The 26,771-nt window shown below is 38.9% G+C and overlaps 1 protein-coding gene across 6 annotated transcripts in view; it reads right to left on the reverse strand.

Moving 5' to 3' along the window:
* The window catches only part of LOC131855790 (magnesium/proton exchanger-like), a 209,879-nt gene extending 183,382 nt beyond the window's left edge, over nucleotides 1-26,497 (reverse strand). For 3 of the 6 annotated variants that reach the window (XM_059209369.1, XM_059209371.1, XM_059209370.1), the window contains exon 1: nucleotides 26,189-26,497. The gene's annotated coding sequence lies outside the window, so the exon portion shown is untranslated. The remainder of the gene's footprint in view (nucleotides 1-26,188) is intronic. The other 3 variants (XM_059209368.1, XM_059209367.1, XM_059209366.1) reach the window with 2 other exon arrangements.
* Between the last annotated feature and the right edge of the window lie 274 nt (nucleotides 26,498-26,771).

Genomic DNA, 26,771 nt, shown 5'->3' on the forward strand with positions numbered 1-26,771 from the left:
AGAACGGATCTGCAACTCACACATACCAATTCTTCTCATATTCAACATGCTGAATGAAGCCACAAAAGCTTCCTTTTATTCTTTCTCCAAGGGACGACCCAACTCACTTGAGCAATGTGGGATAAAAGATGTGCAATATAAAACATATTAAAATATTCACTTATGTCTCCCTTGGGTGCCCCTTTGATTAGCACACATCCCCATAAAATAAATATTAAAGTAACACTTTAATATTTTACAATTAAATTAAATGTTACTTTAATAACACTTCAGGCATTAAAATATATTAGCAATCGGACTCCGAATAGCGCGAGTGATAGCTCGTCGGAAATCTCTCGCCGAGGAGTATCGAATCCAATCACCAAAACTAGCCTCTGTTGTGTCTTGCTAACTTACTAAAAATAGTAAGTATGCCTGAAACTAAGTAAATCAACTCCGTTTTGGCCCAAACTGGAAATGACTAGGCCAAAACACTCCAAGATCCCCTTAAACCCTTCGTTAGCCCTTGGGACCATGTAGAGATAGGCTAACGCACATACACTTGGTCAACTACTAAAGTGGGGACATTACACAGGGCGCCCTTACAATCAATAAGAGGCTACTGGTTTGGACTAGGCGGATTCCACTCGAGTGCATTCAACAATTTTTCTCCATTCAATCTAATTATTTACCATCTAAAATGAAGATTCAACAAGAAACCATGCACATTGCAAGAAAGAACTCATTTCACCTTAACGTCAATGAAAATGGAGTTCATTTACAATTTAGGCAACAATTTCTTGCCTTCTCCTCCTAATCTACTCTATTGCTATTCTATTTGCTATTCTATTTTACTGACTATTCACAACTCTTATTAGCTAACTATTAACTATTAACCCTTACAAATGAGGAGCCAGAGCTTTATATAGAGAGCTCTTTACAATTTGATGGCTCTGATTGATTTAGAATGAATGGCTAGGATTACAAGATAGAAACCCTAATTAGGGTTTGTCACAACAAACTCCTTTAGCCAATGAGAAAATTACATTTCATGAGTGAGGACTAATAGATGACAGGGGTAGGTGCCTCGAAATTTGTGTCATCACTAGTGAGTCAGGTACATTGAATCTGAACATGCTGAGGTGGAGTTATCGGATTGGAGGAACAGTGACCAGGATGCCACCTTGTCTAGTACTTGCTCATATCTCTTTTGATACTCAATTTGGTGATGTTGAGAAGCTAACTTTGATTAACTCTTCTGAAACTATTTGCTTCTTCAACGTTTCTTTGCACTGACCTCGATTGACCGTCCTCTGTCCTTAATGTACTTGATGAATGATGTACCTCCTTGACTCCCATATGTTTGATGAAGCCTCCTTATGGTCAGATCACTCCTTAGTAGCCCACTTCGCCTTGAAATGCTTACAGGATCTTTCTTCTGATATCTTGTGATCTCTTTGAGGATAGTTTTCTCTATTGCTTGCGACCCTTTGAACACTTGAAGTCTTCCAACGCTTTCCTCGAACACTTGAAGTCTTCCAATGCTTTAAAAGCACCTTGAGTCCTCCTTCATGCATTTGAAGTGTCCTCAATGATGATGAAACTTGAGTAGGTCTTCCTTGTCCTGACCTGATCCTCCTCCATCTTGATTTTATTAATCTGCAAAACAAACAAAGGATGATTAAGTATACATGATATATTTGTTCTAACATGATATTTCTCACCTTAAATCATCAACAAGAAGGCAATAGAATGAAATTCGCTCAGGATCCTCTCCAGGGACAGGCCCTATGGTGAAATTCGCTCTGGACCCTTTGGAAGGGTCAAGAGCGAAATTGGACAAAGTTGCTCACTTAGACGTCATTTTCAACCTTACCTTACCAAGATCAAATCATTCGCCTCCAAAATTGTTTAGGAATGGGTTTTGCTCAAGGACTTAGTCAAGACTTTAGATCTCCTAGGAATTTCGCTCTAGACCCTTTGATAGGGTCAGGAGCAAAATTTGCATTTTAGCTCAATTTTCATCATTTCTTTACCTCAAATCTCTTCTCAAGGCAAGAATACATCAATCGTGCGCCATAGGGACAAAATCTTGGTTTCAAAAAATAGTGTTTTAAGAAATTTTGCTTTGGACCTTGGCCAAGGACAGGACCTATAAGGAATTTCGCTCTGGACCCTTTGGAAGGGTCAAGAGCGAAATTTGTGATTTAGCTTCAATTCCATCACTTCATTGCCTTAAATCACCTTTCAAAGGCAAGTACATATCAATTCTTTCCCAACCATGCCTTAGAAATCAAGATCTTGATCTCAACAATGAGCAGATAGAGTTTTTAGGAAATTTCGCTATGGACCCTTTGGAAGGGTCAGGAGCGAAATTTGCAATTTAGTCTTAATTCCACCATTTCCTTTGCTCCAATCCACCTTGTAAGGCAAATATGAATCAATCTTCCCTCAACCACGCCATAGGGATAAGGTTCTTGGTTTGGACAAGGAGGAAAATAGTGTCTTTAAGGAATTTCGCTCTAGACCCTTTGGAAGGGTCAGGAGCAAAATTCTTCCTTAGGCTCATTCTACACTTCTTTTCCTCTCAACTCACCTCAAACTTGACTTATCAAATCTCCTCCTACCATAAGCAAATCAATTTTCCATCTATTTAGCTCAAAACAAGTTCTTTTTAGTGCATTAGGCAAAATAGAGAGTCTAGTTGAGGATTTCACTCTGCACCCTTTGGAAGGGTTGGGAGCGAAAATTGCATTTTTAGGCTTAGTTCTCATTCAAGTTGCCTAGGACTTGTCCATTTCCCTTGTATCTTGTCATATTCAAGCCAACTTGCTATCCAAGTGGTGAGAAAAAAAGTCCTCTAAAAATTTCGCTTTGGACCCTTTGGAAGGGTCAGGAGCGAAATTGATGTTTTAGGCTCAAATTGACTTCATTGACTTCATTTCCAACCTTTCCCTATCAAAACAAGGTGCTTTGCTTTCAGAATTGCATGGGAAAAGGATTAGTTCATAGGTTTGAGCAAGGTAGAAAGCTTTATGAAGAAATTCGCTCTGGACCCTTTGGAAGGGTCAGGGGCGAATTTGCTCTTTTTGGCTCAATTTTCATCCTTTTTCACTCATCATGCTTTAGACTTATCTTCTTGAATCCTCTCCTTGCCATTCAAGTCCACTATTTGATGTCCTTAATGAAGAAATAAGCTATTAGGAGGATTTCGCTCTGGACCCTTTGGAAGGGTCGGGAGCTTGAAAAATTTTCGCTTTGGACCCTTTGGAAGGGTCAAGAGTGAATTTTGCAATCATGTCCAAATTCCTCACTTTTCATCACTTCTCATTGTTGCAAACATCAATGATCTCTTCATACCGCCATAAGGGCAAGGTTTCTTGTGCAAATTAGGACCAGGAAAGGAGATCCAAGGAAATTCGCTCTAGACCCTTTGGAAGGGTCAGGAAGGAAATTGGTGTTCTAGCCTTAAATATCACTCAAACATTCAAACTTTACCCTTACTCACATTGCTCTTACCTCCAGACATGCTAACAAACCACCTTAAAGGAGTTCTTGGCTCAAAAGTTGGATGAAAAATGCATTTTAACCATTTCGCCTAGGTACCCCTGGAAGGATAGGACCTATCTAGGAATTTCGCTCTAGACCCTTTGGAAGGGTCAAGAGCGAAATTTGTCTTTTAGGTTCAATTTCTTCATTTTTTCCTCAACTTTGCTCTTAGACTTGGTTTTAGATCCTTCCTTCACCTTAATCAAGTCCATTTGCCTTCAAGGTGATGTCAATTCAATGCTTTTGATGACAAATTAGGTCTTTCCAAGGATTTCACTCTGGACCCTTTGGAAGGGTCAAGAGCGAAATTTGTCTTTTAGGCTCAAATCTTGACCATTTCATCAAATCTCCAAGTCTAGGCTTGTCCAAGGCGTCTCCAAAGGTGAACAAGTTTATTTCCCCACAATCCATGCCTTAAAGTGAAAGTTTTGTCTAGAATAGGAGTCAGAAGGGAGTTAAGGAAGATTTCACTCTGGACCCTTTGGAAAGGTTAGGAGCAAAATTTGCAAAAAAGCTCAAATTCTTGACCTTTCTCCAAATCTCCAAGTCTAGACCTGATCATTAGGCGTTTCTCAAGGATAAATAGGTCAGCTTCACATCAATCAATGCCTAGAACTTCATCATTCATCAATTGGACCAATCTTAAACCCTCAAAGGGAAAATCCTTGATGATATTCACTCACAAACCTTCATTGACTTCCTCAAACTCAAATAAGACATAACCTATCAACAAGAGCAAAACTTGACCTAGGGAAGGCTTTCACAAAGACCCTGACCTAGACAACCTACTGACCTGCTTCAACTTAAGCAGAGCCTGCTATCCTAATGATCTCCATGGCAACTTTCACAGCAAAGACTAATAGCCAAGACCAGACAACCAAGCAAACTAAACTAACCATAGCAAGCAAAAAGTAGGGGTCCCCATTTGCCATGGAGCGATGTGTGAATACGTCACAGCAAGTAGTGAATGAGCCAAGTTAGATTATCTTTTGCAGCAGAGTGGTTTCTGCATGAATCTGTTGAGTTGAGAGTTTTTCAAAGACATAACCAAAAATACAGTGATGTGAAGTTAGTCTGAATTTTTAGAGGAGTCGCGAACTTTGTTTTTGTTTTAAGTTCATTTCTTCATTAGAGGTTGGTGCCTCTGTCTTGTCAATGCTCTACTTGAGGTTGGTGCCTCAGTTGTCTAAGGTCAGTACCTTTTGTGTGAGTGTAGCTCACTTTTGTAACTGGGTTGGTGACCATATCTGATAATGATAGCTATTGTATGTCATGGTTTTTTACCCAAAACAGTTTTCCACAAGATAAACTTTGTGTCATCTCTGTGATTGGTTGTTCTACTCATTTACTCTTGCCAAATCTGTTCACAATTTTTGAAATACTGATTCACACTGCCCCCTCTCAATATTTCTGATCTGTTTTACATAGCCCTGCTTAGAAGAGTGATAAAATCATTGATCTCTTGCTTGAAGTCACTTCTATGCAATGACTTGGGCCATCTGGTGTAAGTTGCTCTAGGCTCTTTCAACCACTGTGTTGATTACCCTCTTACACTCCTCTGTGTTTTTCTAATAATGTTCTATAGCCTTGTCCGTTTTTAAGTCTGCATAAGTTTCAATATTAGGGCACATGAAAATCTCGTCAAAGAACTCCTCAATGAGTTGAATGGCTACACTTCCATCTAAATCTCGAACACATCGGTTAGCTACATCAAAATGAGCCACTGCTGCAAGTACAAACTCAAGATCATATGCCAATATAGGAAAAATTGCAACCTTGTCGATGACACTTCTGATGACCCTTTTCATTTCTGGAGAAGATAATTCTACTTTGACCCTTTCTAGAAATCTACCATGTTCACATGGCCCACCTCTGTGTCCTTGATATCCGACACATTCAAGGCGACTGAGCTTTCTAGGTACATCTGTAGAAACTTGTCATACTTGTACTTCATCCCTTTCTTGCTTGGGGATGGCTCGATCATGATGGAGTTGAAGTTGCAAAGGAATACTACAAATAAATTGAGAGTCAAAGAAAATCTCCAATTTGGTCCACGTGTAATTGGGGAGAAAAACTTCCCCTTTACATTGTGTGTGCAAACATACAAAAACTTGGTAAGAACATCAAAAGTTGCAGTTCGGGTTTCAAAGCCCAGACTACATATTTGAATAATTAACATGGTGTTAAAGTCCCAGGTATTGCCTGTATTTTATTTTTTTTATTATTATTATCTCCTACACTCAATGAGATCACACATCTCATAATATATATGCAAGAGGTGCCGTTTCACCAAGGGACACCATACTTTATTATAATATTAAATAATTAAATATTAATGATTATACATTAATATAATATTAATATATTATTATATTATTATATTATTAATAATTATAACTATAAATATATTATCACAATTAATAATATAATTATATTATAACATAATATAATTATATTATCTCACAACTAATAATATAATAATTATATTATCAATATAATTATTATTATAATCACAAGCTTTGTGTTATTTATGTAGGCCTGTGGATTCCGACCACAGCTACAATAAAATCAACACTCCCTCTTAGCTAGGGAGGAATCCTACTTGACATCTTCAATAAGTAATAACACCTTATAGTAAACACAATAGCTCCATTTATAGTGTGAGAGAAAGATATCACCCCACCGTGATATCAGAGATTATCGCATATCCACAGATATCACATCACATAATATCCACCATAACCACATAATGTAATATCCACCATTATGGCATTTAAGGATATTACTTCATGGCATGTCCACAGATATTATGTCACATAATATCCACCATGAATATCTCTTTATGCAATATCAACCATCATGGCTTATCCACAAATATCACGTCTCATGATGTCCATCATGATGGTATGGTCAATCAATATTGCAAGATCGTCACCTTACAATAATGATCTAAAGTACAAGTGTTCATCATTGTGAGATCGTCACCTCTCAATAATGTTCACAGGGGCTCAACAAGCACTGAACCAATGAAGTCATGGAGTCATACACATGACATCCACCATAAACCATATCAGAGGGTGGAGATAAGGACTTTCACCTCAAGTCTCTCTCAAAGAGAAATGTATTATCAAATCACAAAAGATCACTAATGTTGAGCCTCCCTCTCAATTAGAGCTTCATTTTTCCATATCTCTGGAAGCTTGTCTCGAAGGTTTGCATACCCCTTGGTGAATCCCAAGCCCACCAAGTATCCATCCATCCAAGGTTATCACATGGAACTCTATCTCATGAATCATAGATTCCTCTAACTGCTACAATTTCCTAATTACTAGAGAAACCATCTCGACATGGTCTACTCCCTCTAAATCAATATGATCAAGATCCTTGGAAATCAAATAAGGCAGATCCTCTAGCTACTCCCTTTGAAGCTCAAATTCTAACATCAACCTCCTGACCTCTTCGTCTAAGGTTGCCTCTAATGGATTGTCTGACTCCCTCTTTTGAAGAAGTGTCCCCAGCTACCAACTCAGTCTCATAGTAGCAATTATTGAGTTCTTCCTTTCTTAAATGCAATCTCAGCCGCATCTATTACTTCAACTCAACATTATTTTATTTTTTTTATTTTTATTTTTTTGTATAGATCTGAAAGTGCAGATCTGATATCTCTTTTATTCCATTCATACACTAAATAACTCATATGCACTTCCTTCTGTCTGATTAATTTCATAATTATATACCCCAAATGCTCCTCATTCAATTCTCAGCATCATAAATTTATTTTTCCAACTCAGCACTCTCATTCTCTCACAGTCTGAAAATAAATTTAGAATTATTATTCTCCACAACACTCCACACTTCAAAGATTTTTCTCTCTTATATCTTCCATTTAACGTAGAAAGGTATAACTTTTTACAAATGATATGACTCTTCATTAAACGATTATTTGTTTTAAAGATAGAACATTTCCTTAAGAAATCGCACCACTTCAAAATCTAATTGCTCTTAAATTAATTCGCATCTTCTCCTTGACAAATCACCGACTTAGTAATACGTATAAACAAATGGTATAACTTTATCATAATACGTATAAATAAAGTTGCACCACTTAGTAATACGTATAGATGATAATTTGCATCTCTTAGTGATACGTATGTGTGTATTAGTCATTAGTCACTAATAATATTAAAGTCCACTTGCTATATAATAGAGGCAGCTTGTATACACAAAGTTGCTGTATTAGGAATGATTCGTTGTTCTTCAATATAATTGATCTTTTAATAAATCTTTATTTTTGTTGGTGTTGGAAATAAGCCACACCCAGACCGACGATGGATTGGTCCAAGAGGAGCCAGTAGCTCAGTGGTAGAGCACTCCAGCAGCGTATGGAAGGTCCTAGGTTCGAGTCCTAGCTGGTCCATGTCTCAACATGGTATCAGAGCCAGGTCCAAGCTAGGAGCCCCAAGCACACGAGAGGTGTGGCTTAAGGGGGGGTGTTGGTGTTGGAAATAAGCCACACCCGGACCGACGATGGACTAGTCCAAGAGGGGCCAGTAGCTTAGTGGTAGAGCACTCCAGCAGCGTATGGAAGGTCCTAGGTTCGAGTCCTAGCTAGTCCATGTCTCAACAATTTTGACTATTCTCTCTTTTTTTTATTCTTGAAATCCCATATACAGTGATTGAAGACGTCAGCCATATCATGAGTAATACACCCATCATTGAGCTTGACCATTTCGTATCAACAAAGTCTTTAATATTGTAGTACTTGTTGTCTATCATTGCATTGCCCAGTCATCTCCATTATTTTCCTTTTATCGAATCACATCCCTCAAATTCACTGTTGTGTGATTCATGCGTCGGTTTGTTTTGTTTGGTTGACATCTCCCGTGAATCATTGAGTGTCGGGTATTCTCTGATGAATATATATACTACATGACATCTATTATTGCATCCTTCAACATGCATTCAACTGTCATTTACTACATACAAAGTCATCCATACTAAACATTAAATGCCTGCACTTGTTTATGAAGTCGACTTCTTCTAATAATAATAAAGTCGTCTTTGTTCCAAGTGCTCCTATACTCACGAAATAATCATTGCTTGCTTATATTAATCATCGCATCCTTGAGTAAATATCACTGCCAGAAGAAGTCGCCATAATATGAGTCGCTGTACTTAATATCAAAATCTTCTTATAAACTTTAATTGCTCCTTCACAAATAGAATGTTACTTTTGATCAATTGCTGCTCATACAAATCGCCACCATTAATAATTTTAGTTGCTTCTCTAATATTAATATTCCTTTGACCACAATTTTTTACCATTAATATTTTAACGGCAATTATCTTCAAGTATATAACTTATTGCTTTGTATCCCTGTTTATGGTTTCACTAAAATCGCTGGTCTTTGTCTTGCTTTCATTTCAGTGCATTACCAAGTAGAGAATCGGCCTTCGCTATCATGAAGTCGGCTTTAGATATTATCACTCTTCATGTATGTTCATCCTAGCTACATTGAATCTCCAATAATCATGTATACTTCTTTTAAGTTGTATGGCTATCTCTAAAGAAACCTGGCTCTGATACCATGTTAAATTCCCAAGTATTGCCTGTATTTTATTTCTTTTATTATTATTATCTCCTACACTCAATGAGATCACACATCTCATAATATATATGCAAGAGGTGTCCTTTCACCAAGGGACACCATACTTTATTATAATATTAAATAATTAAATATTAATGATTATATATTAATATAATATTAATATATTATTAATAATTATAACTATGATTATATTATCACAATTAATAATATAATAATTATAATTATATTATATTATAACATAATATAATTATATTATCTCACAGCTAATAATATAATAATTATATTATCAATATAATTATTATTATAATCACAAGCTTTGTGTTATTTATGTAGGCCTGTGGATTCCAACCATAGCTACAATAAAATCAACACATGGCTTGTAGTTTGGGGTTTAAAACCCAAACTACAAGTGAAGAATTGTTCGTGGAGTAAATATACTCAAAGCATGTAGTTCGGATTTCAAGGCCCGAACTACAAGTTGCAATTTGGGCCTTGAAACCTGAATTACAAGTTTAGATTTGTAGTTAAAATTGAGAAAAACATGGCCTGTTAATAGGCTGCTGAGGGCTAATCTTCAGAGTAAGGGCAATCCAACCCCGGAGTGGACTCCACCTGAGAAGGGGTGGATTAAGATTAATTTTGACGGAGCATTGAGGGGCAATCCAGGGCCCTTGGGTGCTGGGGTGATTGCTCGAGATGATCATGGTAACATTCTGGCCATTGCGGCCAAGCGATTGGTGGATGGATCGAACAATGTTGCCGAATGTCAAGCTGCAGTGGAAGCTATACTTATGGCTGGGAAGTTGGGAGTCAAGAAACTTCATTTAGAAGGTGATTCTCAGGTAGTGGTGAATGGGATTGCGCGAGGGCGATTGGAAGCGTGGTTTCTAGATAAGCAGGTGCGTAGGATGCAATTGCTGCTGAACAATTTTGAAGATTTTAAAATTACCCGTGTCCTAAGGGAGGCTAATTTAGAAGCTGACAAACTTTCTAATGTGGGAGCAAATGGTTCCTTGGAAAATTTGTTTAGCATGTTTGAGGACTTTAGAGATTGTAGTCTTCTTGAGTAAGACTCGAGTTGATGGCTTTGGAAAAGTGAACCCAAGTTCGAATTGTTGTGACCACTCGCAACTTTAGCACTGTGGGAATTTAAGTCCCTCGTGGTGTGTGTTCTTCAATCTTGTTGCAAGTGGCCTCGAAGTGTTGGTTGATGATGGAGGTGGGCGGAGGGAGTGACTGGCGATGATGTTGGGATTAATGTGAAGCGTGTGAAGCTTTCATGACAAGAGATGGAGGCGGCCTTTAAGTCCCTTGTGTGTTGATTCCTGGCATTTTGTAGGAAAGCTTGGTTTTTGACGGAGTGCTCAGGGTTGTTTTTTGTGTAGCGGAGAGATAGAATGGAGGCAATTTTTTTGCTGGAGTCGGACGGACAACTGCCTACTTTTCGAGGGCCGATTTCGAGCATTAGGCTTTCGAACGTTTTCAGTGTGGACGGAGATGTCTTCTGGAGGGCAATTCGGCTCCTGTTGGGAGAGGAATTTCTTTCTCAAGACTGGTGACCCAGAACAAATCTTGACATCTCGTCTCTGTTTACTGCTTTGGCCTTGCAGGTGAGGAAGTCGAAGGAGGAAGTGCAGCGGATCTCTTCACTAGTTTTACGACCCAAATGGTCAGGAGGCTTGCAGGATGTGGTGGCCCATTCTGACATTGGTGTGGGGTTGAGGATGGCGGAGGGCCCAAGCAGGAGGATTGGGGTGGATGTTGGGGAATTGCAGCCTTTTGTAGTTTGGTCTGCTTCTCGGCCAGTTGCTGCGCAAGTGGAGGATGCAAGAAATGGCTGGGCGGAGATTGTGAACTTTGTTCACTAGTTGGGGCCGACTGAGCGTTTCAACATCCGCGAGAAGGTGACTCCCATTCGGTCTGAGGCCCCCCTAGACGAGAATGGGAGGTCTCTGGTTCGGCATCAGCTCCCAAAGAAACCAAAGAAGGTGGTGGAGCGTGGGTCGTTGTGTGGAGGAAGGCCTGGAAAGATGCCAGGTGGTGGGAGTGAGCAGCAGGTGGCTGGTTCCAACAGGGGTATTCCCAATTTCTCAAGAGAGGAAGCTTTGGGATGGTTTCGTAGTTAGGCTGGGCTAGCTGGGGTTAGTGGTGTGGTCCTTTTTGTATTCGTAAGCGACCCTTTTGTGACTATGGGTCCTAGTAGGTAGATGCTTGGGTTTTTTTGTAGTAGGGGCATGACCCCTTGGACTCGCAGATTGTCTTTCTGCCCCTCGAATGTAATACTTCTCTTTCAAAGCAATATATTACTATATGTTATCGATCAAAAAAAAAAAAAAAATTGAGAAAAACATATTCATACTTTGGGTTGTGAAATCCTAACTACAAGTTGTAGTTCAGGTTGTGAAATCCAAACTACACATTGTAGTTCAAATTTCATAACCCGAAGTACAAGTTGTATAACTTGTGTTCTGAACTGCTTGTATGTTTGCAGTTTGCATTTCAAGGAAGGGCTACGAGCTTGTAATCCAGGTTTTGAAACCTATATTACAAGCCCGTAAGAGGGGGGTCTATAATTTGAAGAGAATGTAGATTAGGGGATGGGAATTTCGTCTCACCCAACACCAATGCAGGGTGTTGGACGAGGCAAAATCCTTGCCCACACATAATACATTGTGATGCAAGCAAAGACAGAAATGGAAACCCTAAATGGTGTCACAGAATACAAACCAACAAAGTAAAAAGAACAATGAATAAATACCTGATTTGAAGACAAAATGGTGTGAGAATTGCAGAGAATCCTTCACCTCAATCGCTTCACATGCGGGATCAAGAGCACAAAGAAGGAAAAACAAAATGATCAAAGAAAAAGGCGACCAAAATATTTATAAAACCTAACACGCAGTTCCATTAATGCCATATGTGTGTAATAAGGACTCATATGTATATCAGGTTATGGAACTCGATATGCATATATATATTGGGTTTCATACCCCAATATGCATATGTGTTGATGTGTTTTTCATGCACATACAAACACAGAATAAAATACCAAGGTATCTTATCCTCTCTTGAACAAAGTTTCCCCGAATGCTAAAGATTTCGCCTAAGGATCAATCGAGACAACTCCAAGGTTCTTATATGTAGGGTCTCTACGTGTGGATAAGCTCAATTTGGTCTGATGTGATTATGCTGGATTCACAAGGGGACTTGCATCCGAATGCCTGAGCGTCTGATTTGCTGGAACTCAAGTCCTATCTACTGGCTGGAAGATAAAGAAATATCAAAAGATACAGGGCTCAGAAAGTCTACTCTAAGACCTAGAATGCGAGAAGATGGATGAACGACTAGGTGGAGTCCTACTGGGCTAGGTCTTACCATCAATCTAAACAATTCGACACCAGCTCAATGCCATCTTCTAGGGTAGTTCTGAAGATGTTCAAATCATCATTGTCAAACACTGATCATCATTCAAGTTAATGCATGAACAATAGACGCGTAATGACTCGAGATTAAGCTCATTCGATGCAAGTTGACCACTCAGGGCGCCCTTACAATCAGTAAGAGGCTAGTGGTTTGGACTAGGCAGATTCCATGCGAGTGCATTCAACAATTTTTCTCCATTCAGTCTAATTATCTACTATCTAAAATAAAGATTCAACAAGAAACCATACATATTGCAAGAAAGAACACATTTCACCTTAACTTCAATGAAAAAGGAGTTCATTTACAATTTAGGCAACAATTTCTTGCCTTCTCCTAATCTACTCTAATTGCTATTCTATTTTCTACTAATCATTAGCTATTCTAACCTCTATGAACTAACTATTAACCTTTACAAATGAAGAGCCAGAGCTTTATATAGAGAGCTCCTTACATTTCAATGGCTCTGATTGATTTACAATCAATGGCTAGGATTTTACAATGAAAACCCTAACTAAGGTTTGTTACAAGAAACTCTCCTTAGCCAATGAGAAAATTACATTCCATGAATGTGGACCAATAGATGTGAGGGGTAGGTGCCTTGAAGTTTGTGCCATCACTAGTGAGTCAGGTACATTGAATCTGGACATGTTGAGGTGGAGTTATCTGATTGGAGGAACAGTGACTGGGATGCCACCTTGTCTTGTGTTTGCCCTTGCATTGACCTTGATTGATCTTCCTTCATCCTTGATGTACTTAGTGAGTGATGTAACTCCTTGACTCTCATATGTTTGATGAAGCCTCCTTATGGTCAGATCACTCCTTAGTAGCCCACTTTGCCTTGAAATGCTTACAAGATCTTTCTTCTGATAACTTGTGATCTCTTTGAGGATGGTTTGCTCTATTGCTTGTGACCCTTGAACACTTGAAGTCTTCCAACGCGTTCCTCAAACACTTGAAGTCTTCCTTCATGCATTTGAAGTGTCCTTAATGATGATGAAACTTGAGTAGGTCTTCCTTGTCCTGGCCTGATCCTCCTCCATCTTGATTTTGTTAATCTGCAAAACAAACAAAGGATGATTAAGTATACATGATATATTTGTTCTAACATGATATTTCTCACCTTAAATCATCAACAAGAGGGCAATAGAATAAAATTCGCTCAAGATCCTCTCCAAGGACAGACCCTATAGTGAAATTCACTTTGGACCCTTTGGAAGGGTCAAGAGTCAAATTGGACAAAGTTGCTCAATTAGACCAAGATCAAATCATTTGCCTCCAAAATTGTTTAGGGATGGGGTTTGCTCAAGGACCTAGTCAAAACATTAGACCTCCTAGGAATTTCGCTTTGGACCCTTTGGAAGGGTCAGGAGCGAAACTTGCATTTCAGCTCAATTCTCATCATTTCTTTGCCTCAAATCTCTTCTCAAGGCAAGAATACATCAATCTTACGCCATATAGACAAAATCTAGGCTTCAAACAAGGGGCAAAATAGTGTTTTAAGAAATTTCACTTTGGACCTTGGCCAAGGACAGGACCTATAAGGAATTTCGCTTTGGACCCTTTGGAAGGGTCAGGAGCGAAATTGGTGATTTAGCTTCAATTCTATCACTTCATTGCCTTAAATCACCTTTCAAAGGCAAGTACATATCAACTCTTTCCCAACCATGCCTTATAAATCAAGATCTTGGCTTGAACAAGGAGGAAATAGAGGTTTTAGGAAATTTTGCTCTGGACCCTTTGGAAGGGTCAAGAGCGAAATTTACATTTTGCTTGATTTTCCCTCATGAATCTTCATTTTTCATCCTTTTCTCATCAACAACAAGTCTTTTGCCTTCAAAAATGCTTGGGAATGACTTAGTTCATAGGTTGGAGCAGGGTATAATGCTTCATGGAGAAATTTGCTCTGGACCCTTTGGAAGGGTCAAGAGCGAAATTCTCTTTTTGGCTCAATTCACACTTCTTTTCTCCTTTCTTTGCCTTGAATTTAACTTATCAAACTTCTTTCTATCACCATCAAGTCAACTTGCTCTCAAAGTGGTGTCTACTTAGTGCTTTTGGTGAGGAAATAAGCTATTCTAAGGATTTCGCTTTGGACCCTTTGGGATAGGGCTTGTCCTTGATAAATCTTTCTCCTAGCTTGCTTGCTTAGATTCAAACCACCTTAGGAAAATACCTTGAGGGCAATTTGCTTTAAAATTGTGAGGAAAATACATGCTTTTGAGAAATTCGTTCTAGACCCTTTGGAAGGGTCAGGAGCGAAATTGCTCTTTTAGGCTCAATTCTTCCTCATTTTCAATCATCTTGCTTTAGACTTGTCTTTTTGAATCCTTTCCTTGCCATGCATGTCCACTATTTGATGTCCTTAGTAAAGAAATAGGTCTTTTGGGGAATTTCGCTCTGGACCCTTTGGAAGGGTCAGGAGCAAAATTGAAATTCGCTTTGGACCCTTTGGAAGGGTCAGGAGCGAAATTTGACATGTTAGTCTCTCCATCAGGATTCATATATGGAATATATCTTTCTTCTTTCTTATACTTTAAGTTATATTCCATATATATTGTCAGGATGTTTGAGAGTGGTTTCGGACCTCCAGGAGTTATAATGCAAAATCTAGTTTTTGGAGGATTCTTCAATTTTCCAGACAGTCAAATTTCAGGATGAGGATGACATTCCAGACTTAGCCAAATTTCAGGACATTTGAGGATTAGGATGACATTCCAGACTTCTCAAGGCGAATTTGCTCTGTCCTTGATAAATCTTTCTCCTAGCTTGCTTGCTTGCTTAGCTTCAAACCACCTTAGGAAAATACCTTGAGGGAAATTTGCTTTAAAATTGTGAGGAAAATACATGCTTTTGAGAAATTCGCTCTGGACCCTTTGGAAGGGTCAGGAGCAAAATTGCTCTTTTAGGCTCAATTCTTCCTCATTTTCACTCGTCTTGCTTTAGACTTGTATTTTTGAATCCTTTCCTTGCCATGCATGTCCACTATTTGATGTCCTTAGTGATGAAATAGGTCTTTTGGGGAATTTCGCTATGGAATTGAAATTCGCTTTGGACCCTTTGGAAGGGTCAGGAGCGAAATTGAAATTCGCTTTGGACCCTTTGGAAGGGTCAGGAGCGAAATGGGTTATCCCAATTTTAGGCCCACTCTAAATTTAGGGATAACAAAATCAACAATATAGGGAAAATGGACTACAATTACCTACACCATACTTTGAGCAGTAGGTTAAAATGGTTTAGGACTCAATCTTCCACCATATTTTAGAAAGCATCAACACTTCAATGTTGAGCTAACAAATCCTTACACTTTGCCTCTTCTTGACTCTCCAATAACCATCTATCAAACTCACATCTAGAACATCTAGCACCTACAATCAAAGATGTCATCATTGACTGAACAAAAATGTACACACACCAAATCTTTCAAAATAAATTAGGCCAGACAATATGACAATCAATACAAGTGGTACCCTATGAAACAACTTAATTGCAACTTGATTAATTGCAGAGCAACAAAATTGGGATCATTGCTTCTAAACAAGAGGCAAAAAACGGGAGTAAAAATAGAAACCATTTACATTCAATGTTAACTTTCTCAGTCATGTGCATTTTGTCTAAGTAGTGAATTCCCTTCATCAAGTGTGCACATACAACCACTACAGTGCACTTGTGGCCTATGCACTAGAAATCTGAATTGTCAGCCACCATGGTTACAAAAGTTGAACATGTTGCAACTAAACCCTGATGTAAGTCCATAAATACATTTTTATGACTGTTGTGACCATTTCACACATCGCCCCATTAAAATGGGGACCCCCCTCTTTTGCTTTTGTTTTGCCTGTTTGTCTCTCTGCTTTTTAGGGTTTTGTTTAAGTGAGTGAGTTGTCTAGACTAGGGATAAGCCTTAGAGGTCTCTTTTGGATATTTTCGAGTCGAGTCCAGTCAAATTTTGAAAGATTGTTATGCATCCTCCCGTAGATTGCAATTTTGAAATAGGATGAGCCTGTCTGGAAGTCAGATATGTCTCAGGATAGGCCCAGTCAAGGATTTTGAGGACAAATTTAAATTTTGCCTAAGTGTTAGCATTTTGTGATGGGTTGTGCATTTTGTCCAGGTGAATTTTGACCAAATTTTTGAAGATCTCATAACTGATTCCTGGCCTTGGGAATGACCTAATTACACCTTGTGAAGTGATTGAAGACCTAAAGTGTGGATATTTTGGCTTGCAGAGGCTAAATCGCTCCTGTCCCTCACCCAGGGACCAGGGCGAAATTGATATTTAGTACATTTTGGTTATTGACTTGTTTAATTTGTTTTGTGCAGGGTCTCCAGGGGATATGATCGAACGTGAATTGAAGATTTTGAAGATTTTGAAGACTCAAAAATGACAAGTTTTTAAAAGTTTAAGGTAAAATCGCTCCTATCCTTCACTCAGGGACCAGAGCGAAATGGTTTACTTAGGGCATTTTTGGCCTTAGTTGATCAAATTGAAGCATCAAGGACGCAATAAAAGGATGAAATCAACATGATAGAACACCCAGACTTGGTCGTTAACAATGGAAGGTTGAGCTTTTACCTAGCAAGACGAGTTCGCTCCTGTCCCTCTCCAAGGGACCAGAGCGATTTTCTTCAAACACACCTTCTGGGACATTTTTTTGGACTTAGACTCTCGTTCATAGCTTGCAAAAGGATGGTATCTTCCCCAGCAAAGGAAACTTGAGATGAAAATTATAAAGATTTGGCCTTGAAGACAAAAGGCGCTCCTGTCCCTCACTGAAAGACCGGAGCTTGAATTCCAAACTTGCATTGTCCACACAAGATTTAAGTGATTTTGCGATTTGAGGAGGTCAGGAGAAGTATGCTTTATTCATTGAATATAACTTGAGCCGTCTACGAAGTTGAAAATGAACCCAAGTTGCAATAGGCACTCCTGTCCTTGACCAAGGGACCAGGGCGATTTTTAAAGGAGGCTCCTGTCCCTCTCCAAGGGACCAGAGCGATTTTCCCTCAGGACAAGTTTTTGGCCAAGGTAAAGCGAATTTCAAGCTTGAGATGAAGGAAAGAAGGCACAATCAACCCGTTGAAGATAATTTTGAAGGTTGCAAGACGCAAAGTAAGCCCATAATGGCCAAGGCGCTCCTGTCCCTCTCCAAGGGACCAGAGCGATTTTCTCATAAGGCAAATTTCTCACAAAATTAAGGCAAATTTCGTGTTGGAGATGAGTGAAGGAAAGCATAATGAATCCGTTGAAGATAATTTTAAGAGTTAGCAAAAAATGATTGAGCTTATAATTGCAAAATCGCTCCTGTCCCTCACCCAGGGACCAGGGCGAAAAAACACATAATCAAGTCTTTCCCTCCAAATTTAGATGAATCCAGGCCAAGACACAAGATGGCGATGATATTTAAAGTGCTACAAGGAAGGACGAAGTTTGCAAAGGCCACAAGACTTGATGAAATTGGCTAAGGCGCTCCTGTCCCTCACCAAGGGACCAGAGCGAAAATTTCAAATATACCTAATCGCCCAACGTTTTGAAATGCGAATTTCGTCTCCAAGACTCAAGATAGAACGAAGAATCACATTTTACGCCTTGGGAGTAATTGGATATTGATACGGTTAAGAATTCATGCCAAGGACTAAAGGGCGCTCTTGTCCTTCACTCAAGGACCAAGGCGATTTTCATACAATCAATCATTCCCTCCCAAAACCACGTCAAGGCAAAGTTAAAGCAAAGTCAAAATGCCTTTCAAAGGACGATGAACAAGGAATTGCCCCCAAAAGTCAACAATTTCAAGCTCAAATGCAAAATTCGCTCCTGTCCTTCACTGGAGGACCAAGGCGAAAATCCTTGGGAGAGCTCAGTTAGTCTTGAAAAAGCGAATTGGACATGCATGAAATGAACAATAGATATCATTGCCTACCTCACAACTCGATTTGGCAATTAAAAAGAATTCATGCCAAGGACAAAAAATAAAGTTCGCTCCTGTCCCTCATCAAGGGACCAGGGCGAAAATGTTTTAATACAAGCTCCCTCCAAAGGTCACATACATTAAACTCAAAATTCTAAGCAAGGATGCTATTTTGGACGTAGAAGGTGAGGTCTTTGAACGTGAAAAACAAAAAATGCATGGGCGCTCCTGTCCCTCTCCAAGGGACCAGAGCGATGTGGTTGATATTCATTATTCCTCCCATGCTCAGGTGCCAATATCCTTCAAATTACATTAAATGCAAGGTTCGCTAAATATTGAAATATTTTAATTGGCATTTAATAAGTGCGCATGGGCATTTAATAATTAATTTAAGCCTTCTAAAAAAAAATCGAAATTATTAATTACAAAGGCATTTAAATTTAATTATTATTAAATTAAATTTAAAAAGGGAGCGCCTGGGGATACTATTTTAATGTTTTTTGTAAGGTCGACCTCTCCTTTTATTTAAATTTTGTTTATTATTGGCCTTATTTCCACCAAGTCGGCCTATGGGAGATTACAAAGGTGACCGCCTATATAAGAGAGGTCTTTTGAAGCATTTTAAACCATCATTTAATCATCCATTCACATGCGATTTGGAGAAGCAAGGAGGAGTGCGAAATCTGGTCCAAGGAGAAGTGCGAACTTTGTTGGAGGCTAGAGTTGGAGCGAATTTTCCTCAAGGCATTGAAAACTAAAGGTGGTGAAGGTGATAAAGGAGGCGCATTTTGCTAGAGGACTTCGATCTTCATTTTGCCTAGCGAATTTCCTAATTTTTTGCATCGTTTTTTAGAGTTAGTTCTCAAGTGGAGGTATGGCGATATCTTCCTTGTTCAAATCTTGAAATTTTGAATTTTGAATTTCCAATTGCATGGTTATATTTAGGAAATGATAATTCAAAGATTTATCATGAAGTTTCCTAAATTTAAAACTTAAAATCTAGTCTATATTTCTACGTTGCAAAATATATTGCTCATTATGAAATGTGTTGTAGGTGTTAAGATGGCGACCCCAAAGGCGGGAGCATCCACTAGTCGTCCAGCTCTCATGAAGGAAGATCAGAAGAATGAAGAATTGGAGACCAAGATCGTGTCAAAGTGGAGCAACATTGGAGATACCAACTTGGGAAACTTCAGTGTGAAGAAGTTTCGAGAGGTTCCTTACATTGGGAAACCATCACCTGTCGCGAGGAGAATAATTGAAAGTGGCATTATCAAGGCGGCCGGCTTCCCTCCAGCAGTCCAGTGTCCTGAGTTGATGATCGAGTGTGCCCGCCATTATGACCCACAATCAAGATCAATCGTGTCTAAGGAAGGAAACACTTTGGCTTACCTTTCAGAGGAAGCTATCAGTGAGGCTCTCCATCTGCCAGAACATAAAGATATGATTTACAAAAGCTTGGAAGGAGCTAGATCCATGTACGAAGATGATCCAGATACTTGCTTGAGCATCATCAACAAGAATTGGTTACTCAAAAGTCGTCCTCGCCTGAGAAAGATTCCAAACACACCACATAGGATCGACTTCCAGGAAGAATACAGAGATTTGATAACTTTGCTCAATCGAGTTACAAAGGCTCCTCAAGCCTTCTATTTTGAGAAGTGGATGTTCTACTTCATCCAAGTGATAGTTCAAGGAAAAGGAACAATTCATTGGGCTAGAATGATTAGCCATTGCTTGGACGTACAGTTAAGAAGACTGAAGGATACTAAGTCTTTCCACATGAGTTCATACATCATATACGCCTTGATCAGGAGTTTTGAATATGCAGGACTACCTCACAGAGGAGTGATCGGAAGAGGACCGGGGGAAGTCAGAGTTTGTGAATCTTATGTTCATTTGCATCATCCACCTGGAAGTAACTACAAGTTAGTTAATAATACCTTCACAATGAACATCACAAGGACATTGCAAGGCGGGATTCACAATCGAATATCTCAAGATGCACAGGAGCTTATAAAGAGGTATGGTGCTTGGTTTATCCAATTCCAGAAGTTTACATATATTAGAGTTCATGGGTGTCCTTCACCTCCATATATGTTGCCAAGATATCCGACAGACAGAATAGTGTTACTAGAGGTGACTAGACAGTTGGCGGCTTATGCGAAGGCATTCAGACACAGGCATGGAAATGGAATTCCAGTGCCTATCATACTAGGGAATTCGGTTGAGGTATGTCCTAATGCTCTAGCCATGGATGATGCAGAGAAAGAGTTAGCTTTATATTCATTTTCATTCTTTGCCTTGAGAGAAAACTTTGATCCTTATGGATATATAGAAGAAACAGTCGGTAGAAAGTACAAGCATGAATTTTAGATAGAGGACTTTTTGATGAATCTCTCAAGTGATTTAGAAGTAAAGAGGAAGATGCATTCCAGATTGTCTTTAGATCTCATCAGGAAATGCAAAGTTTACAGAGTGGCCGATCAAGCCCAGGACAGTGGCAGACATCTCCAATCATCTTATGACCGAGAGGACAACACAGTGAAGATAGATTGGAATGAACCTGAGATTACAGATTTAAGAACTTTGATGGCTCCAATTTTGTCATGTACTCGCAGATGGGTGGATATACAACATCAAAAGTTGAGAGAGCAGAACACATGGATGACTTTTACTTTGGAGGAAAAGCCAGGGGAAGGAGGAGCAAGCACCAGCGAGGGCAATCCTCATCCTAGGAGCACAAATGAAGACAATCCTCACCCTAGATGCGTAAGTGAAGGCAATCCTCATCTAGAAGCGCAAAGAGGAAAGAGAGACCTGAGACAAGGGAACCCTCCAAGAAGAAGCAAGAGGCCCATCGAGATCACTCATCTGGCACATCTTCCCGACATGAAAAAAGGACAAGTCAAGGACAAGAGAAGAGGGTACTTGAAGTTGAGGAATCTATGGAATCAATAGTCCAGAATGATAAGCATGAAGAAAGGCAAGCACCTCAACGTTCATCAAGTCAATCTCCTCAAGTCAATGAGTTACATGAAGACAAAATTGATGATGAAGTAACATCTCCTCTCAGAGAAGAGGGATCAGTACCTAAAGAGATACAAGTTAGAGAGACAAGGTCCGCTATTCCAGATTGGTTAAAGGAGAGACTAACAAGAGTGATTGTGATCGAAGATGAAGATAATGTAATTGATTTAGAGAGCCTTGTTGGAAATTCTCAGGAAGTGACAGAGAGGAGGAAGGCCACCAAGATGTCTAAGATGATCAGAGATGAGACAGGGTCCAGGAAGTTGCAGATAGCTACACCGGCAGTGGACAAGTATGAAGGTGAGATCCTGGCAGAGGAGTATGATGTAGAGACCTTTGAGCTTGGTCCACTCACAGCTGAGCAGACTTTGGATGAGGCCACTGATTCATTTGAAGCACTTAAAGACAAGCTTAAGGAAGAAATGGAAAAGAATAGAAAGCTTGAGAGAGAGAGAGGTGCTTGGAGAGGCTACTTTAGCCATCTCAATCAGCCTTTGGGACGTCAGGATCCAGCAACATCTCCCGTGCAAGCACTTCCCCTTGAATCAGTTGGCGAGGCAGAAAGAGTTAAGAGCTTGGTCCAGCTTATGAGCTCTTGGATTGACAAATCCCATACAGTTGTCGTTGAGTTTGCAACAAGAATGATACAGACAATCCATCGAGCTATCCAGGTCCTTGAGATCATTCATAACCTAATGATAACAGTAGCCGCCTTTGCCCACACTAGAGATGTTATCATTCCAGTTCTTCAAGTAATCAGGCAAACACCGAGGAAGATCCTAGCGCAAGAAAAGATAATGGATGGAGGACCTCATAGTCTACTCCAGTGGTCAACTTTACTCCAGATGAAGGAAGTTCTTTTCGAAGACATCAGTACCAAGTGCAATCAGGTTGAGGAGGTTATCCATCCGATTCAGGACAAGGTGTTTGAGGTGTTATGTACTATTCTTGGCAGAAGGATCGAAGTTGAGACAGATGTAGATCTTCAAGAGTTGGAAGAAAGGGTCAAGGTCATCTTTTGCAAAGATGAGAGGGTTATTACAGATGAGCAAAGAGATCAGATGTTCGCCACCATGCTCCTAATTGAGAAGAACAAAGAACTCGAGCCTGGGTGGGATGCAGCTCTTCTCAAGGCTTTCGATCAAGTCATCCACTTGGAGGAACGAATGAGGAATCTTCCTGAGATTCCTATTGCTGAGATCGAAGGAATTGTGTCCAGATTCGTTGCATATGCTAAGAAAGAGCATTGGAAAGGGAATAAGATTCTAGAAGAAAGGTTGTTGTAGATGATGTGGCACCTTAATTATCATTGGTCTATGTTTCCTAGATTTTTGTGCCAAATTAAATATTTGGCTATGCATTTAATTTTGTTCAATAAAAGGGGAACTTTTGTAATAAAACCCTAATTAGGGTTTAGGTGTCAAAATCTCGGCCATTGATCTTCTTTTGATCTGGACCGTTCATTGTAATTGAGGATGCTATATATACCCTCACTCATTTTCATTTTGTAATAGGAAATTAAGAGGAGCAATAGATATTAGAATCAGATAGTTCGAAGTTATTTTGTAGCAAGATTGAGTTTTGAAGAAGGAATTTCAAGCAATCGTTGTCTATTTTGGCTTTGGAATCAATAAAATATTGAAGTTATGGTGTTTTATTGCAATTCTTGTGGCTATCTTCATGGTTGTTTACTTTCTTGAATCATTCTCAGTCGAAGTAGTGTTTAATTTTGAAGGACTAAGTGTTGAGCTTGATCTTTGGTGAGATTCACGTTCCAAACCACTAGCTCCTTGCTGATTGTAAGGACGCCTTGTGTGGTCAACTGGAGATATTTGGATTGCTTAAACCTTCAATCATTATTGAATTATTGATATGTACCTTCATGGTAGTGTCTATGGTTCTTGATGAGTTGAAAAATCATTAGTCACCTTAGAAGATCGCACTAATTTTAGTAGAGTTGTTATCCTTGGCAATACTGCAATTGGTAGAATCTTACCAAGACTAGCCTACATTGAGTCATTCCTAGGATTAGATTAGAATTCATCTCTTATAAACCCTACCTTTTGATCTTTTGAGAACTTGTTAGTTTTAGGAAGTTCTGTTCCTGTAACGGAAACGTACGGCCCCTTGATGAAACAGCTTTCACAACGACCACTGGTGCTTATCCACACGTAGAGACCCTACATAAAAGAACCTTGGAGTCATCCTGATTGATCCTTTCTCGCGACATCTTCAGCAATCAGAGGCTTTATTCAAGAGAGGATAAGGTACCCTTGGGTATTTTATTCTGTGTTAGGCGGTGTACAAAATACACGTCAACAATGACCTAACTGGATTTAATAAGTTTTCATAGCATATGGGATTAGTTTAAGAGCTCTCTCTATAGCGAGACATACAAAGTTTCTCAGCTAGATTTCTCTTTAGCTAGGCGTATATTTTTTGTATCAATACCTAGGTCCTAAACTTAGACTTGTTAATTGTAGTGCCCCCTTCTTCTGAATTAGTCATTTATCAGATACCGTTAGCCTATTTAATTCCCGTAGGCTACTTTCAGGCTTTGTTAAGGAATAAATTAAATAATTAAATAAAGTTGTCCAATGTAGTAACATTCCAGATGGCTTTATTTTAATTAATTTAATAAAGTGACTTAAGTAATTTAAAAGGCAGATATTATAAAGTCACTTTATAAAAGTGCTTTAATAATATATTTTGAGCAAGAAATTAATAGAACCTTTGGGAAACTTCTATGGGAAATTATAAAAGGTGATTCGAGAGCTCATTTGCTCATGCTGAATTTTATTTGTATAATTGTAATGTGAATACTTGAAGCTTTCAGTGAGAGCAAACCCTAGGACGAAAAACCCTAAGGGATTTAGTTTTGGTGGTGAAACATCTACCCTAGCTGATTTGCAGATGGAATCAGGCAAGTTTCATGCAAGTGCTGAATATTTGAAGATTGGATAATTTATCGAATGTTTGCAAGCAAAAGATTAATTATTATTTTTACTCCGATTGACAAGAGAAACTATATTATTACTTTTGGCATATTCGACAATTGCAATGTTGGGATGCCATGAAAACAAGAATAACACATCTTGTTGGGCAATAGAATTTTGTTAGTGATTTGGGCGATTGAAGCTGAATTACTAGCTGTCGTTTGAATAGACAAGTTGGGCATTAGTCTTCCAGGAGGGACATGGGACTTTACACCTTTCAATCTGGCTGCTAATCTCATTCACATTGGACACTTGCTCGAAGGAGGTCATGAGTCTAAGAAACTCCATGATTGCTGGACCCCTTTAGTCTTATGGGACATGACATCAGAACAGCACCATTTCAGGCTGTAAAAGGGACTTAAGGTTATGTGAGTTTCAATACTTGGGTGAATTGCATTTACTACTTCCAGAATATTGCATTGGATGCCAAAAGAGGTTAGAAATACACTTGTAAACTCTATTTTTCTGTAATAAACAGTTTACAGTAGTTTGTAACGATTATGGTTTTCATTTACAGTCATGGAATAATTAATATTTGTTGGGTTACACTTATTTTTGATAGATTATGGTTTCAATATTGGAATGTTGAATTATTATGGTGAGCATGCTTTCCCATACACATTGAATGATCTTCAGCGATTGCAAAAATCAGAAACTCCCTTAAAAAACTTTCATACAAACTGTTTGGCAAAATGTCCACCTGTTAAATATTGGAAAAATTTGCAAAGAATTAGAAATTGCATCAAACCATTACAGTAATGGGAACCTCTTGTCAATTTCCAAAATTTGGAGGGACGTTTTGATCTGACAGTCCTCCTAACTAGTTGGTGCTAGCTTAATTCACAATTTCCCTTGCAGAAGAAATCCTAACGAAAACTCCCCACACACCATCTGATTTGGGCAGCTGGTTTTTCTTTGTTTTCTTTGTGGTAAAATGTGCTACCATGTGTGCTTAAGGATTTACCCCATCCTCTGAGTCGTAGGAACCTCTTTTAAACTACTAATCCTAATTCTTATGTGTATACCAATACAAAGGTTATAGATTAAATGTCCCCTATATGCACCGAACAGGTATTGCCCATGAACAAGTAAAACGGAAGAATGGTATTTCTATCTAATGTTACCGTTGACCTGTTTTCATTTTATTCCACCACCCATGGCTACAAAATTTTCCCAAGTAGATGAGGGGCATGGCAGATTAACAAAGTTCGTTGCAGGGTTGCATGATCAGTAGTGTGGAACCAGGGCTTCATTGACCTAAAGGAATTAATTTAAGCACCAATGCAGAAATTCCAGTGAAACGTATGTAACAAATAGGACCACAAAGCATATTTATATTGAATAGGGTCGTTTCAATTTTAAATAATTGAAAAGTCGGATTAACATAAACAAAAAGTTCAGCAGAAACATTTTGCAACTGATACCGAATTTGAGCTTCACAATCATATCTGCAAGAATCTATTTCCAAATTTCCAAAGGGTAAAACAAACTAGGCCGAGATCAAGCTTCAAATAGTCTTACACAACAAGATAATTTAAATTGTAGTTACGCATGGATCTTTATCCCACAAAATGGCGAATCAAACTCTACAACAATATCAAGTGAATTCTTAAAAATTTATTTAAATCCACGCATCCATAAAACAAACAACAGAGCAAAAAAAGATGAATGGGTTTAATGTAAAGAAACCTCATACCTTCACTGAAAAAGATCGTTTATATGAATGAAATTGCGCCTCTATTTGCTACCTCGCGGTAATAATTTCGAACCGATTCCAAACAAAAGTTCGGGTCCGTAAATAATACGAACAGAGAAATTGCTTGTCTCTAAACTTTCGTGCAGCCCCAAAGTTTAACAACTGTGCAACGCTAAAAGCCTGGCATACTCTAATTCGTCATCTGCTAGTTCTCGGCATTCTTTGCCTGTGAAAACATGGCGAAAATGGTAAAATGTCATTGCATGGCGTTTCTCCTTAAAGATTGGCCGTAACGTAGAACATATAAAATAAAAGGAATTAAGAGTGCGAAAACATAATAACGTGTACAGGTACGGACTTTAAGATTAATGAAATATACTGTACTGTAGATATCGAGGGCGTCAAGATGTAACAGGTCTAACGATCGAATCTCCTTGCCTCCACAATTTCATAAAGTGAACGATTTAAATCCACGTACGCTCGTAACATATCCTATTAAGCACAAATAACCATGTGTCTGATTATAATATACCTTCCAAGTAGAATTGTTTGAAAAGATAATTTTACCGCAGTTTATTGTGGC

This window comes from Cryptomeria japonica, chromosome 7 (genome assembly GCF_030272615.1).
Source record: "Cryptomeria japonica chromosome 7, Sugi_1.0, whole genome shotgun sequence".
Classification (NCBI taxonomy): domain Eukaryota; kingdom Viridiplantae; phylum Streptophyta; class Pinopsida; order Cupressales; family Cupressaceae; genus Cryptomeria; species Cryptomeria japonica.